This window comes from Megalopta genalis, unplaced genomic scaffold (assembly GCF_051020955.1).
Source record: "Megalopta genalis isolate 19385.01 unplaced genomic scaffold, iyMegGena1_principal scaffold1397, whole genome shotgun sequence".
Taxonomy (NCBI): Eukaryota; Metazoa; Arthropoda; class Insecta; order Hymenoptera; family Halictidae; genus Megalopta; species Megalopta genalis.
Window position 1 is genome coordinate 43399 of NW_027477466.1, and position 14102 is coordinate 57500.

Below are 14102 nucleotides of genomic sequence, written 5' to 3' on the forward strand. Positions count from 1 at the left end.
CCGATCAAGAGTAAAGTACCATTTTCCTACATTAGATTTCGTTCTAAATGCTTAATCCCTATGTAAAAACGTTAGTTAAGCAAGAATATCGTATTTTTAAAAAAATCTAATGATAGGATTTTCCAGAAAATTGAAAAAACCGAAAAATGTCAAGAGTAAAGTGCCATTTTCTGACATTAGATTTCGTTCTAAATGCTTAATCCCTATGTAGAAACGTTAGTTAAGCAAGAATATCGTATTTTTAAAAAAATCTAATGATAGGATTTTCCAGAAAATTGAAAAAACCGAAAAATGTCAAGAGTAAAGTGCCATTTTCTGACATTAGATTTCGTTCTAAATGCTTAATCCCTATGTAGAAACGTTAGTTAAGCAAGAATATCGTATTTTTAAAAAAATCTAATGATAGGATTTTTCAGAAAATTGAAAAAACCGTAAAATGTCAAGAGTAAAGTGCCCTTATTTTAAACAATGTATCGTTCTAAATGCTTAATCCCTATGTAAAAAAGTTATTTTAGCAGGAATATGTTATTGAAAAAAATTAGAAAAATTTATTTTAGCCGTAAATCGAAAATAATGGATCGAGCGAATCGGTCGATTGCGCCGAGACGCGCTATGATGCAACAGACGAGCGATTGGAACGCCCGAATATTTTCAAAGTCCCAACGTACCGATCAAGAGTAAAGTACCATTTTCCTACATTAGATTTCGTTCTAAATGCTTAATCCCTATGTAAAAACGTTAGTTAAGCAAGAATATCGTATTTTTAAAAAAATCTAATGATAGGATTTCCCAGAAAATTGAAAAAACCGAAAAATGTCAAGAGTAAAGTGCCATTTTCTGACATTAGATTTCGTTCTAAATGCTTAATCCCTATGTAGAAACGTTAGTTAAGCAAGAATATCGTATTTTTAAAAAAATCTAATGATAGGATTTTTCAGAAAATTGAAAAAACCGTAAAATGTCAAGAGTAAAGTGCCCTTATTTTAAACAATGTATCGTTCTAAATGCTTAATCCCTATGTAAAAAAGTTATTTTAGCAGGAATATGTTATTGAAAAAAATTAGAAAAATTTATTTTAGCCGTAAATCGAAAATAATGGATCGAGCGAATCGGTCGATTGCGCCGAGACGCGCTATGATGCAACAGACGAGCGATTGGAACGCCCGAATATTTTCAAAGTCCCAACGTACCGATCAAGAGTAAAGTACCATTTTCCTACATTAGATTTCGTTCTAAATGCTTAATCCCTATGTAAAAACGTTAGTTAAGCAAGAATATCGTATTTTTAAAAAAATCTAATGATAGGATTTCCCAGAAAATTGAAAAAACCGAAAAATGTCAAGAGTAAAGTGCCATTTTCTGACATTAGATTTCGTTCTAAATGCTTAATCCCTATGTAGAAACGTTAGTTAAGCAAGAATATCGTATTTTTAAAAAAATCTAATGATAGGATTTCCCAGAAAATTGAAAAAACCGAAAAATGTCAAGAGTAAAGTGCCATTTTCTGACATTAGATTTCGTTCTAAATGCTTAATCCCTATGTAGAAACGTTAGTTAAGCAAGAATATCGTATTTTTAAAAAAATCTAATGATAGGATTTTTCAGAAAATTGAAAAAACCGTAAAATGTCAAGAGTAAAGTGCCCTTATTTTAAACATTATATCGTTCTAAATGCTTAATCCCTATGTAAAAAAGTTATTTAAGCAGGAATATGTTATTGAAAAAAATTAGAAAAATTTATTTTAGCCGTAAATCGAAAATAATGGATCGAGCGAATCGGTCGATTGCGCCGAGACGCGCTATGATGCAACAGACGAGCGATTGGAACGCCCGAATATTTTCAAAGTCCCAACGTACCGATCAAGAGTAAAGTACCATTTTCCTACATTAGATTTCGTTCTAAATGCTTAATCCCTATGTAAAAACGTTAGTTAAGCAAGAATATCGTATTTTTAAAAAAATCTAATGATAGGATTTCCCAGAAAATTGAAAAAACCGAAAAATGTCAAGAGTAAAGTGCCATTTTCTGACATTAGATTTCGTTCTAAATGCTTAATCCCTATGTAGAAACGTTAGTTAAGCAAGAATATCGTATTTTTAAAAAAATCTAATGATAGGATTTTTCGGAAAATTGAAAAAACCGTAAAATGTCAAGAGTAAAGTGCCCTTATTTTAAACAATGTATCGTTCTAAATGCTTAATCCCTATGTAAAAAAGTTATTTAAGCAGGAATATGTTATTGAAAAAAATTAGAAAAATTTATTTTAGCCGTAAATCGAAAATAATGGATCGAGCGAATCGGTCGATTGCGCCGAGACGCGCTATGATGCAACAGACGAGCGATTGGAACGCCCGAATATTTTCAAAGTCCCAACGTACCGATCAAGAGTAAAGTACCATTTTCCTACATTAGATTTCGTTCTAAATGCTTAATCCCTATGTAAAAACGTTAGTTAAGCAAGAATATCGTATTTTTAAAAAAATCTAATGATAGGATTTCCCAGAAAATTGAAAAAACCGAAAAATGTCAAGAGTAAAGTGCCATTTTCTGACATTAGATTTCGTTCTAAATGCTTAATCCCTATGTAGAAACGTTAGTTAAGCAAGAATATCGTATTTTTAAAAAAATCTAATGATAGGATTTTTCAGAAAATTGAAAAAACCGTAAAATGTCAAGAGTAAAGTGCCCTTATTTTAAACAATGTATCGTTCTAAATGCTTAATCCCTATGTAAAAAAGTTATTTTAGCAGGAATATGTTATTGAAAAAAATTAGAAAAATTTATTTTAGCCGTAAATCGAAAATAATGGATCGAGCGAATCGGTCGATTGCGCCGAGACGCGCTATGATGCAACAGACGAGCGATTGGAACGCCCGAATATTTTCAAAGTCCCAACGTACCGATCAAGAGTAAAGTACCATTTTCCTACATTAGATTTCGTTCTAAATGCTTAATCCCTATGTAAAAACGTTAGTTAAGCAAGAATATCGTATTTTTAAAAAAATCTAATGATAGGATTTCCCAGAAAATTGAAAAAACCGAAAAATGTCAAGAGTAAAGTGCCATTTTCTGACATTAGATTTCGTTCTAAATGCTTAATCCCTATGTAGAAACGTTAGTTAAGCAAGAATATCGTATTTTTAAAAAAATCTAATGATAGGATTTTTCAGAAAATTGAAAAAACCGTAAAATGTCAAGAGTAAAGTGCCCTTATTTTAAACAATGTATCGTTCTAAATGCTTAATCCCTATGTAAAAAAGTTATTTTAGCAGGAATATGTTATTGAAAAAAATTAGAAAAATTTATTTTAGCCGTAAATCGAAAATAATGGATCGAGCGAATCGGTCGATTGCGCCGAGACGCGCTATGATGCAACAGACGAGCGATTGGAACGCCCGAATATTTTCAAAGTCCCAACGTACCGATCAAGAGTAAAGTACCATTTTCCTACATTAGATTTCGTTCTAAATGCTTAATCCCTATGTAAAAACGTTAGTTAAGCAAGAATATCGTATTTTTAAAAAAATCTAATGATAGGATTTCCCAGAAAATTGAAAAAACCGAAAAATGTCAAGAGTAAAGTGCCATTTTCTGACATTAGATTTCGTTCTAAATGCTTAATCCCTATGTAGAAACGTTAGTTAAGCAAGAATATCGTATTTTTAAAAAAATCTAATGATAGGATTTTTCAGAAAATTGAAAAAACCGTAAAATGTCAAGAGTAAAGTGCCCTTATTTTAAACATTATATCGTTCTAAATGCTTAATCCCTATGTAAAAAAGTTATTTAAGCAGGAATATGTTATTGAAAAAAATTAGAAAAATTTATTTTAGCCGTAAATCGAAAATAATGGATCGAGCGAATCGGTCGATTGCGCCGAGACGCGCTATGATGCAACAGACGAGCGATTGGAACGCCCGAATATTTTCAAAGTCCCAACGTACCGATCAAGAGTAAAGTACCATTTTCCTACATTAGATTTCGTTCTAAATGCTTAATCCCTATGTAAAAACGTTAGTTAAGCAAGAATATCGTATTTTTAAAAAAATCTAATGATAGGATTTCCCAGAAAATTGAAAAAACCGAAAAATGTCAAGAGTAAAGTGCCATTTTCTGACATTAGATTTCGTTCTAAATGCTTAATCCCTATGTAGAAACGTTAGTTAAGCAAGAATATCGTATTTTTAAAAAAATCTAATGATAGGATTTTTCAGAAAATTGAAAAAACCGTAAAATGTCAAGAGTAAAGTGCCCTTATTTTAAACAATGTATCGTTCTAAATGCTTAATCCCTATGTAAAAAAGTTATTTAAGCAGGAATATGTTATTGAAAAAAATTAGAAAAATTTATTTTAGCCGTAAATCGAAAATAATGGATCGAGCGAATCGGTCGATTGCGCCGAGACGCGCTATGATGCAACAGACGAGCGATTGGAACGCCCGAATATTTTCAAAGTCCCAACGTACCGATCAAGAGTAAAGTACCATTTTCCTACATTAGATTTCGTTCTAAATGCTTAATCCCTATGTAAAAACGTTAGTTAAGCAAGAATATCGTATTTTTAAAAAAATCTAATGATAGGATTTCCCAGAAAATTGAAAAAACCGAAAAATGTCAAGAGTAAAGTGCCATTTTCTGACATTAGATTTCGTTCTAAATGCTTAATCCCTATGTAGAAACGTTAGTTAAGCAAGAATATCGTATTTTTAAAAAAATCTAATGATAGGATTTTTCAGAAAATTGAAAAAACCGTAAAATGTCAAGAGTAAAGTGCCCTTATTTTAAACAATGTATCGTTCTAAATGCTTAATCCCTATGTAAAAAAGTTATTTAAGCAGGAATATGTTATTGAAAAAAATTAGAAAAATTTATTTTAGCCGTAAATCGAAAATAATGGATCGAGCGAATCGGTCGATTGCGCCGAGACGCGCTATGATGCAACAGACGAGCGATTGGAACCCCCGAATATTTTCAAAGTCCCAACGTACCGATCAAGAGTAAAGTACCATTTTCCTACATTAGATTTCGTTCTAAATGCTTAATCCCTATGTAAAAACGTTAGTTAAGCAAGAATATCGTATTTTTAAAAAAATCTAATGATAGGATTTTCCAGAAAATTGAAAAAACCGAAAAATGTCAAGAGTAAAGTGCCATTTTCTGACATTAGATTTCGTTCTAAATGCTTAATCCCTATGTAGAAACGTTAGTTAAGCAAGAATATCGTATTTTTAAAAAAATCTAATGATAGGATTTTCCAGAAAATTGAAAAAACCGAAAAATGTCAAGAGTAAAGTGCCATTTTCTGACATTAGATTTCGTTCTAAATGCTTAATCCCTATGTAGAAACGTTAGTTAAGCAAGAATATCGTATTTTTAAAAAAATCTAATGATAGGATTTTTCAGAAAATTGAAAAAACCGTAAAATGTCAAGAGTAAAGTGCCCTTATTTTAAACAATGTATCGTTCTAAATGCTTAATCCCTATGTAAAAAAGTTATTTTAGCAGGAATATGTTATTGAAAAAAATTAGAAAAATTTATTTTAGCCGTAAATCGAAAATAATGGATCGAGCGAATCGGTCGATTGCGCCGAGACGCGCTATGATGCAACAGACGAGCGATTGGAACGCCCGAATATTTTCAAAGTCCCAACGTACCGATCAAGAGTAAAGTACCATTTTCCTACATTAGATTTCGTTCTAAATGCTTAATCCCTATGTAAAAACGTTAGTTAAGCAAGAATATCGTATTTTTAAAAAAATCTAATGATAGGATTTCCCAGAAAATTGAAAAAACCGAAAAATGTCAAGAGTAAAGTGCCATTTTCTGACATTAGATTTCGTTCTAAATGCTTAATCCCTATGTAGAAACGTTAGTTAAGCAAGAATATCGTATTTTTAAAAAAATCTAATGATAGGATTTTTCAGAAAATTGAAAAAACCGTAAAATGTCAAGAGTAAAGTGCCCTTATTTTAAACAATGTATCGTTCTAAATGCTTAATCCCTATGTAAAAAAGTTATTTTAGCAGGAATATGTTATTGAAAAAAATTAGAAAAATTTATTTTAGCCGTAAATCGAAAATAATGGATCGAGCGAATCGGTCGATTGCGCCGAGACGCGCTATGATGCAACAGACGAGCGATTGGAACGCCCGAATATTTTCAAAGTCCCAACGTACCGATCAAGAGTAAAGTACCATTTTCCTACATTAGATTTCGTTCTAAATGCTTAATCCCTATGTAAAAACGTTAGTTAAGCAAGAATATCGTATTTTTAAAAAAATCTAATGATAGGATTTCCCAGAAAATTGAAAAAACCGAAAAATGTCAAGAGTAAAGTGCCATTTTCTGACATTAGATTTCGTTCTAAATGCTTAATCCCTATGTAGAAACGTTAGTTAAGCAAGAATATCGTATTTTTAAAAAAATCTAATGATAGGATTTCCCAGAAAATTGAAAAAACCGAAAAATGTCAAGAGTAAAGTGCCATTTTCTGACATTAGATTTCGTTCTAAATGCTTAATCCCTATGTAGAAACGTTAGTTAAGCAAGAATATCGTATTTTTAAAAAAATCTAATGATAGGATTTTTCAGAAAATTGAAAAAACCGTAAAATGTCAAGAGTAAAGTGCCCTTATTTTAAACATTATATCGTTCTAAATGCTTAATCCCTATGTAAAAAAGTTATTTAAGCAGGAATATGTTATTGAAAAAAATTAGAAAAATTTATTTTAGCCGTAAATCGAAAATAATGGATCGAGCGAATCGGTCGATTGCGCCGAGACGCGCTATGATGCAACAGACGAGCGATTGGAACGCCCGAATATTTTCAAAGTCCCAACGTACCGATCAAGAGTAAAGTACCATTTTCCTACATTAGATTTCGTTCTAAATGCTTAATCCCTATGTAAAAACGTTAGTTAAGCAAGAATATCGTATTTTTAAAAAAATCTAATGATAGGATTTCCCAGAAAATTGAAAAAACCGAAAAATGTCAAGAGTAAAGTGCCATTTTCTGACATTAGATTTCGTTCTAAATGCTTAATCCCTATGTAGAAACGTTAGTTAAGCAAGAATATCGTATTTTTAAAAAAATCTAATGATAGGATTTTTCGGAAAATTGAAAAAACCGTAAAATGTCAAGAGTAAAGTGCCCTTATTTTAAACAATGTATCGTTCTAAATGCTTAATCCCTATGTAAAAAAGTTATTTAAGCAGGAATATGTTATTGAAAAAAATTAGAAAAATTTATTTTAGCCGTAAATCGAAAATAATGGATCGAGCGAATCGGTCGATTGCGCCGAGACGCGCTATGATGCAACAGACGAGCGATTGGAACGCCCGAATATTTTCAAAGTCCCAACGTACCGATCAAGAGTAAAGTACCATTTTCCTACATTAGATTTCGTTCTAAATGCTTAATCCCTATGTAAAAACGTTAGTTAAGCAAGAATATCGTATTTTTAAAAAAATCTAATGATAGGATTTCCCAGAAAATTGAAAAAACCGAAAAATGTCAAGAGTAAAGTGCCATTTTCTGACATTAGATTTCGTTCTAAATGCTTAATCCCTATGTAGAAACGTTAGTTAAGCAAGAATATCGTATTTTTAAAAAAATCTAATGATAGGATTTTTCAGAAAATTGAAAAAACCGTAAAATGTCAAGAGTAAAGTGCCCTTATTTTAAACAATGTATCGTTCTAAATGCTTAATCCCTATGTAAAAAAGTTATTTTAGCAGGAATATGTTATTGAAAAAAATTAGAAAAATTTATTTTAGCCGTAAATCGAAAATAATGGATCGAGCGAATCGGTCGATTGCGCCGAGACGCGCTATGATGCAACAGACGAGCGATTGGAACGCCCGAATATTTTCAAAGTCCCAACGTACCGATCAAGAGTAAAGTACCATTTTCCTACATTAGATTTCGTTCTAAATGCTTAATCCCTATGTAAAAACGTTAGTTAAGCAAGAATATCGTATTTTTAAAAAAATCTAATGATAGGATTTCCCAGAAAATTGAAAAAACCGAAAAATGTCAAGAGTAAAGTGCCATTTTCTGACATTAGATTTCGTTCTAAATGCTTAATCCCTATGTAGAAACGTTAGTTAAGCAAGAATATCGTATTTTTAAAAAAATCTAATGATAGGATTTTTCAGAAAATTGAAAAAACCGTAAAATGTCAAGAGTAAAGTGCCCTTATTTTAAACAATGTATCGTTCTAAATGCTTAATCCCTATGTAAAAAAGTTATTTTAGCAGGAATATGTTATTGAAAAAAATTAGAAAAATTTATTTTAGCCGTAAATCGAAAATAATGGATCGAGCGAATCGGTCGATTGCGCCGAGACGCGCTATGATGCAACAGACGAGCGATTGGAACGCCCGAATATTTTCAAAGTCCCAACGTACCGATCAAGAGTAAAGTACCATTTTCCTACATTAGATTTCGTTCTAAATGCTTAATCCCTATGTAAAAACGTTAGTTAAGCAAGAATATCGTATTTTTAAAAAAATCTAATGATAGGATTTCCCAGAAAATTGAAAAAACCGAAAAATGTCAAGAGTAAAGTGCCATTTTCTGACATTAGATTTCGTTCTAAATGCTTAATCCCTATGTAGAAACGTTAGTTAAGCAAGAATATCGTATTTTTAAAAAAATCTAATGATAGGATTTTCCAGAAAATTGAAAAAACCGAAAAATGTCAAGAGTAAAGTGCCATTTTCTGACATTAGATTTCGTTCTAAATGCTTAATCCCTATGTAGAAACGTTAGTTAAGCAAGAATATCGTATTTTTAAAAAAATCTAATGATAGGATTTTTCAGAAAATTGAAAAAACCGTAAAATGTCAAGAGTAAAGTGCCCTTATTTTAAACATTATATCGTTCTAAATGCTTAATCCCTATGTAAAAAAGTTATCTAAGCAAGAATATGTTATTGAATAAAATGAGAAAAATTTATTTTAGCCGTAAATCGAAAATAATGGGTCGAGCGAATCGGTCGATTGCGCCGAGACGCGCTATGATGCAACAGACGAGCGATTGGAACGCCCGAATATTTTCAAAGTCCCACCGTACCGATCAAGAGTAAAGTACCATTTTCCTACATTAGATTTCGTTCTAAATGCTTAATCCCTATGTAGAAACGTTAGTTAAGCAAGAATATCGTATTTTTAAAAAAATCTAATGATAGGATTTTCCAGAAAATTGAAAAAACCGAAAAATGTCAAGAGTAAAGTGCCATTTTCTGACATTAGATTTCGTTCTAAATGCTTAATCCCTATGTAGAAACGTTAGTTAAGCAAGAATATCGTATTTTTAAAAAAATCTAATGATAGGATTTTTCAGAAAATTGAAAAAACCGTAAAATGTCAAGAGTAAAGTGCCCTTATTTTAAACAATGTATCGTTCTAAATGCTTAATCCCTATGTAAAAAAGTTATCTAAGCAAGAATATGTTATTGAAAAAAATTAGAAAAATTTATTTTAGCCGTAAATCGAAAAGAAGTCTGTTCGTTTCTCTGTCTCTCTCGCGCGATCGAACTATCGATGTTTCCCGACAAACTATTGGAAGTTTAATTAAACTTTATACATGAAATTACTCGTTTTGATCCCCGCTACACAGCCGTATACTTTTTATAATTTTGTGGAATCGGGAACCTTGAAATATTTATCATAACGCGGATCGACTGTCTCTGTCTCTTTCTAGATCGGAAGAATCGATGTTTCCCGGCAAACTATTGGGAGTTTAATTAAACTTTATACATGAAATTACTCGTTCTGATCCCCGCTACACAGCCGTAAACTTTTTATAAATTTGTGGAATCGGGAACCTCGAAATATTTATCATAACGCGGATCGACTGTCTCTGTCTCTTTCTAGATCGGAAGAATCGATGTTTCCCGGAAAACTATTGGGAGTTTAATTAAACTTTATACATGAAATTACTCGTTCTGATCCCCGCTACACAGCCGTATACTTTTTATAATTTTGTGGAATCGGGAACCTTGAAATATTTATCATAACGCGGATCGACTGTCTCTGTCTCTTTCTAGATCGGAAGAATCGATGTTTCCCGGCAAACTATTGGGAGTTTAATTAAACTTTATACATGAAATTACTCGTTCTGATCCCCGCTACACAGCCGTATACTTTTTATAATTTTGTGGAATCGGGAACCTCGAAATATTTATCATAACGCGGATCGACTGTCTCTGTCTCTTTCTAGATCGGAAGAATCGATGTTTCCCGGAAAACTATTGGGAGTTTAATTAAACTTTATACATGAAATTACTCGTTCTGATCCCCGCTACACAGCCGTAAACTTTTTATAAATTTGTGGAATCGGGAACCTCGAAATATTTATCATAACGCGGATCGACTGTCTCTGTCTCTTTCTAGATCGGAAGAATCGATGTTTCCCGGCAAACTATTGGGAGATTAATTAAACTTTATACATGAAATTACTCGTTCTGATCCCCGCTACACAGCCGTATACTTTTTATAATTTTGTGGAATCGGGAACCTCGAAATATTTATCATAACGCGGATCGACTGTCTCTGTCTCTTTCTAGATCGGAAGAATCGATGTTTCCCGGCAAACTATTGGGAGTTTAATTAAACTTTATACATGAAATTACTCGTTTTGATCCCCGCTACACAGCCGTATACTTTTTATAATTTTGTGGAATCGGGAACCTTGAAATATTTATCATAACGCGGATCGACTGTCTCTGTCTCTTTCTAGATCGGAAGAATCGATGTTTCCCGGCAAACTATTGGGAGTTTAATTAAACTTTATACATGAAATTACTCGTTCTGATCCCCGCTACACAGCCGTATACTTTTTATAATTTTGTGGAATCGGGAACCTCGAAATATTTATCATAACGCGGATCGACTGTCTCTGTCTCTTTCTAGATCGGAAGAATCGATGTTTCCCGGCAAACTATTGGGAGTTTAATTAAACTTTATACATGAAATTACTCGTTCTGATCCCCGCTACACAGCCGTATACTTTTTATAATTTTGTGGAATCGGGAACCTCGAAATATTTATCATAACGCGGATCGACTGTCTCTGTCTCTTTCTAGATCGGAAGAATCGATGTTTCCCGGCAAACTATTGGGAGTTTAATTAAACTTTATACATGAAATTACTCGTTCTGATCCCCGCTACACAGCCGTATACTTTTTATAATTTTGTGGAATCGGGAACCTCGAAATATTTATCATAACGCGGATCGACTGTCTCTGTCTCTTTCTAGATCGGAAGAATCGATGTTTCCCGGCAAACTATTGGGAGTTTAATTAAACTTTATACATGAAATTACTCGTTTTGATCCCCGCTACACAGCCGTATACTTTTTATAATTTTGTGGAATCGGGAACCTTGAAATATTTAACATAACGCGGATCGACTGTCTCTGTCTCTTTCTAGATCGGAATAATCGATGTTTCCCGGCAAACTAATGGGATATTAATTAAACTTTATACACGAAATTACTCGTTTTGATCCCTGCTACACAGCCGTATACTTTTTATAATTTTGTGGAATCGGGAACCTCGAAATATTTATCATAACGCGGATCGACTGTCTCTGTCTCTTTCTAGATCGGAAGAATCGATGTTTCCCGGCAAACTATTGGGAGTTTAATTAAACTTTATACATGAAATTACTCGTTTTGATCCCCGCTACACAGCCGTATACTTTTTATAATTTTGTGGAATCGGGAACCTTGAAATATTTAACATAACGCGGATCGACTGTCTCTGTCTCTTTCTAGATCGGAATAATCGATGTTTCCCGGCAAACTAATGGGATATTAATTAAACTTTATACACGAAATTACTCGTTTTGATCCCTGCTACACAGCCGTATACTTTTTATAATTTTGTGGAATCGGGAACCTTGCAATATTTAACATAACGCGGATCGACTGTCTCTGTCTCTTTCTAGATCGGAAGAATCGATGTTTCCCGGCAAACTATTGGGAGTTTAATTAAACTTTATACATGAAATTACTCGTTTTGATCCCCGCTACACAGCCGTATACTTTTTATAATTTTGTGGAATCGGGAACCTCGAAATATTTATCATAACGCGGATCGACTGTCTCTGTCTCTTTCTAGATCGGAAGAATCGATGTTTCCCGGCAAACTATTGGGAGTTTAATTAAACTTTATACATGAAATTACTCGTTCTGATCCCCGCTACACAGCCGTATACTTTTTATAATTTTGTGGAATCGGGAACCTCGAAATATTTATCATAACGCGGATCGACTGTCTCTGTCTCTTTCTAGATCGGAAGAATCGATGTTTCCCGGCAAACTATTGGGAGTTTAATTAAACTTTATACATGAAATTACTCGTTCTGATCCCCGCTACACAGCCGTATACTTTTTATAATTTTGTGGAATCGGGAACCTCGAAATATTTATCATAACGCGGATCGACTGTCTCTGTCTCTTTCTAGATCGGAAGAATCGATGTTTCCCGGCAAACTATTGGGAGTTTAATTAAACTTTATACATGAAATTACTCGTTCTGATCCCCGCTACACAGCCGTATACTTTTTATAATTTTGTGGAATCGGGAACCTCGAAATATTTATCATAACGCGGATCGACTGTCTCTGTCTCTTTCTAGATCGGAAGAATCGATGTTTCCCGGCAAACTATTGGGAGTTTAATTAAACTTTATACATGAAATTACTCGTTTTGATCCCCGCTACACAGCCGTATACTTTTTATAATTTTGTGGAATCGGGAACCTTGAAATATTTAACATAACGCGGATCGACTGTCTCTGTCTCTTTCTAGATCGGAATAATCGATGTTTCCCGGCAAACTAATGGGATATTAATTAAACTTTATACACGAAATTACTCGTTTTGATCCCTGCTACACAGCCGTATACTTTTTATAATTTTGTGGAATCGGGAACCTTGCAATATTTAACATAACGCGGATCGACTGTCTCTGTCTCTTTCTAGATCGGAATAATCGATGTTTCCCGGCAAAGTAATGGGAGTTTAATTAAACTTTATGCATCAAATCATTCAGTTTGACTCCTGCAACACAACCAAACACTCTCTGTAATTTTCTGAACTGAAAAACCACTGAAATTGCGCTCGAAATGCGGAGCGACGGGTCGGCGCGTCTGCACTGTGCGACAGCTAGTCAAAACGTCCGAACAGCGTATTGTTTTCGATCTCTTGGTATAATATTCGTATTCCTTGCTGTGTATAGCTTCCGATCGATTATTGCAATGGTCAAAGTTCCAGCGGCGTAATGCTTTCCATAAGATTACATTAATATAACCAGCGGCATATTGCTTTCTATCTTGTAATGAAAATTTTATAACCAAGTACCAACGGCGTATTGCTTTCGTTCGGATAATGGAGATTTTACAACCAAGTACCAGCGGTTTCTGTCTTATAATTAAATTATTATAATAAAATAAAGTACCAGCGGCGTGTTACTTTCGTTCGGATAATGGAGATTTTACAACCAAGTATCAGCGGTTTCTGTCTTATAATTAAATTATTATAATAAAATAAAGTACCAGCGGCGTATTGCTTTCGTTCGGATAATGGAGATTTTATGTCCAGCGGCGTAGTGCTTTCTATCTTATAATGTAATTCTTATTACAAAGTACCAGCGGCGTATTGGTTCGTACCAGCGGCGTATTGCTTTTTTTCCAGCGGCGTATTGGTTCGTACCAGCGGCGTATTGCTTTTTTTTCCAGCGGCGTATTGGTTCGTACCAGCGGCGTATTGCTTTTTTTCCAGCGGCGTATTGGTTCGTACCAGCGGCGTATTGCTTTTTTTTCCAGCGGCGTATTGGTTCGTACCAGCGGCGTATTGCTTTTTTTCCAGCGGCGTATTGGTTCGTACCAGCGGCGTATTGCTTTTTTTCCAGCGGCGTATTGGTTCGTACCAGCGGCGTATTGCTTTTTTTTCCAGCGGCGTATTGTTTCGTACCAGCGGCGTATTGCTTTCCGTAACCTCGAAAAACACAAAGTGCCAGCGGCGTGATGCTTTGGAAAATAGAGCCAACATCAGCGGCATTCCGGCCTGTGCTCGGTTGGGCACGGAAAC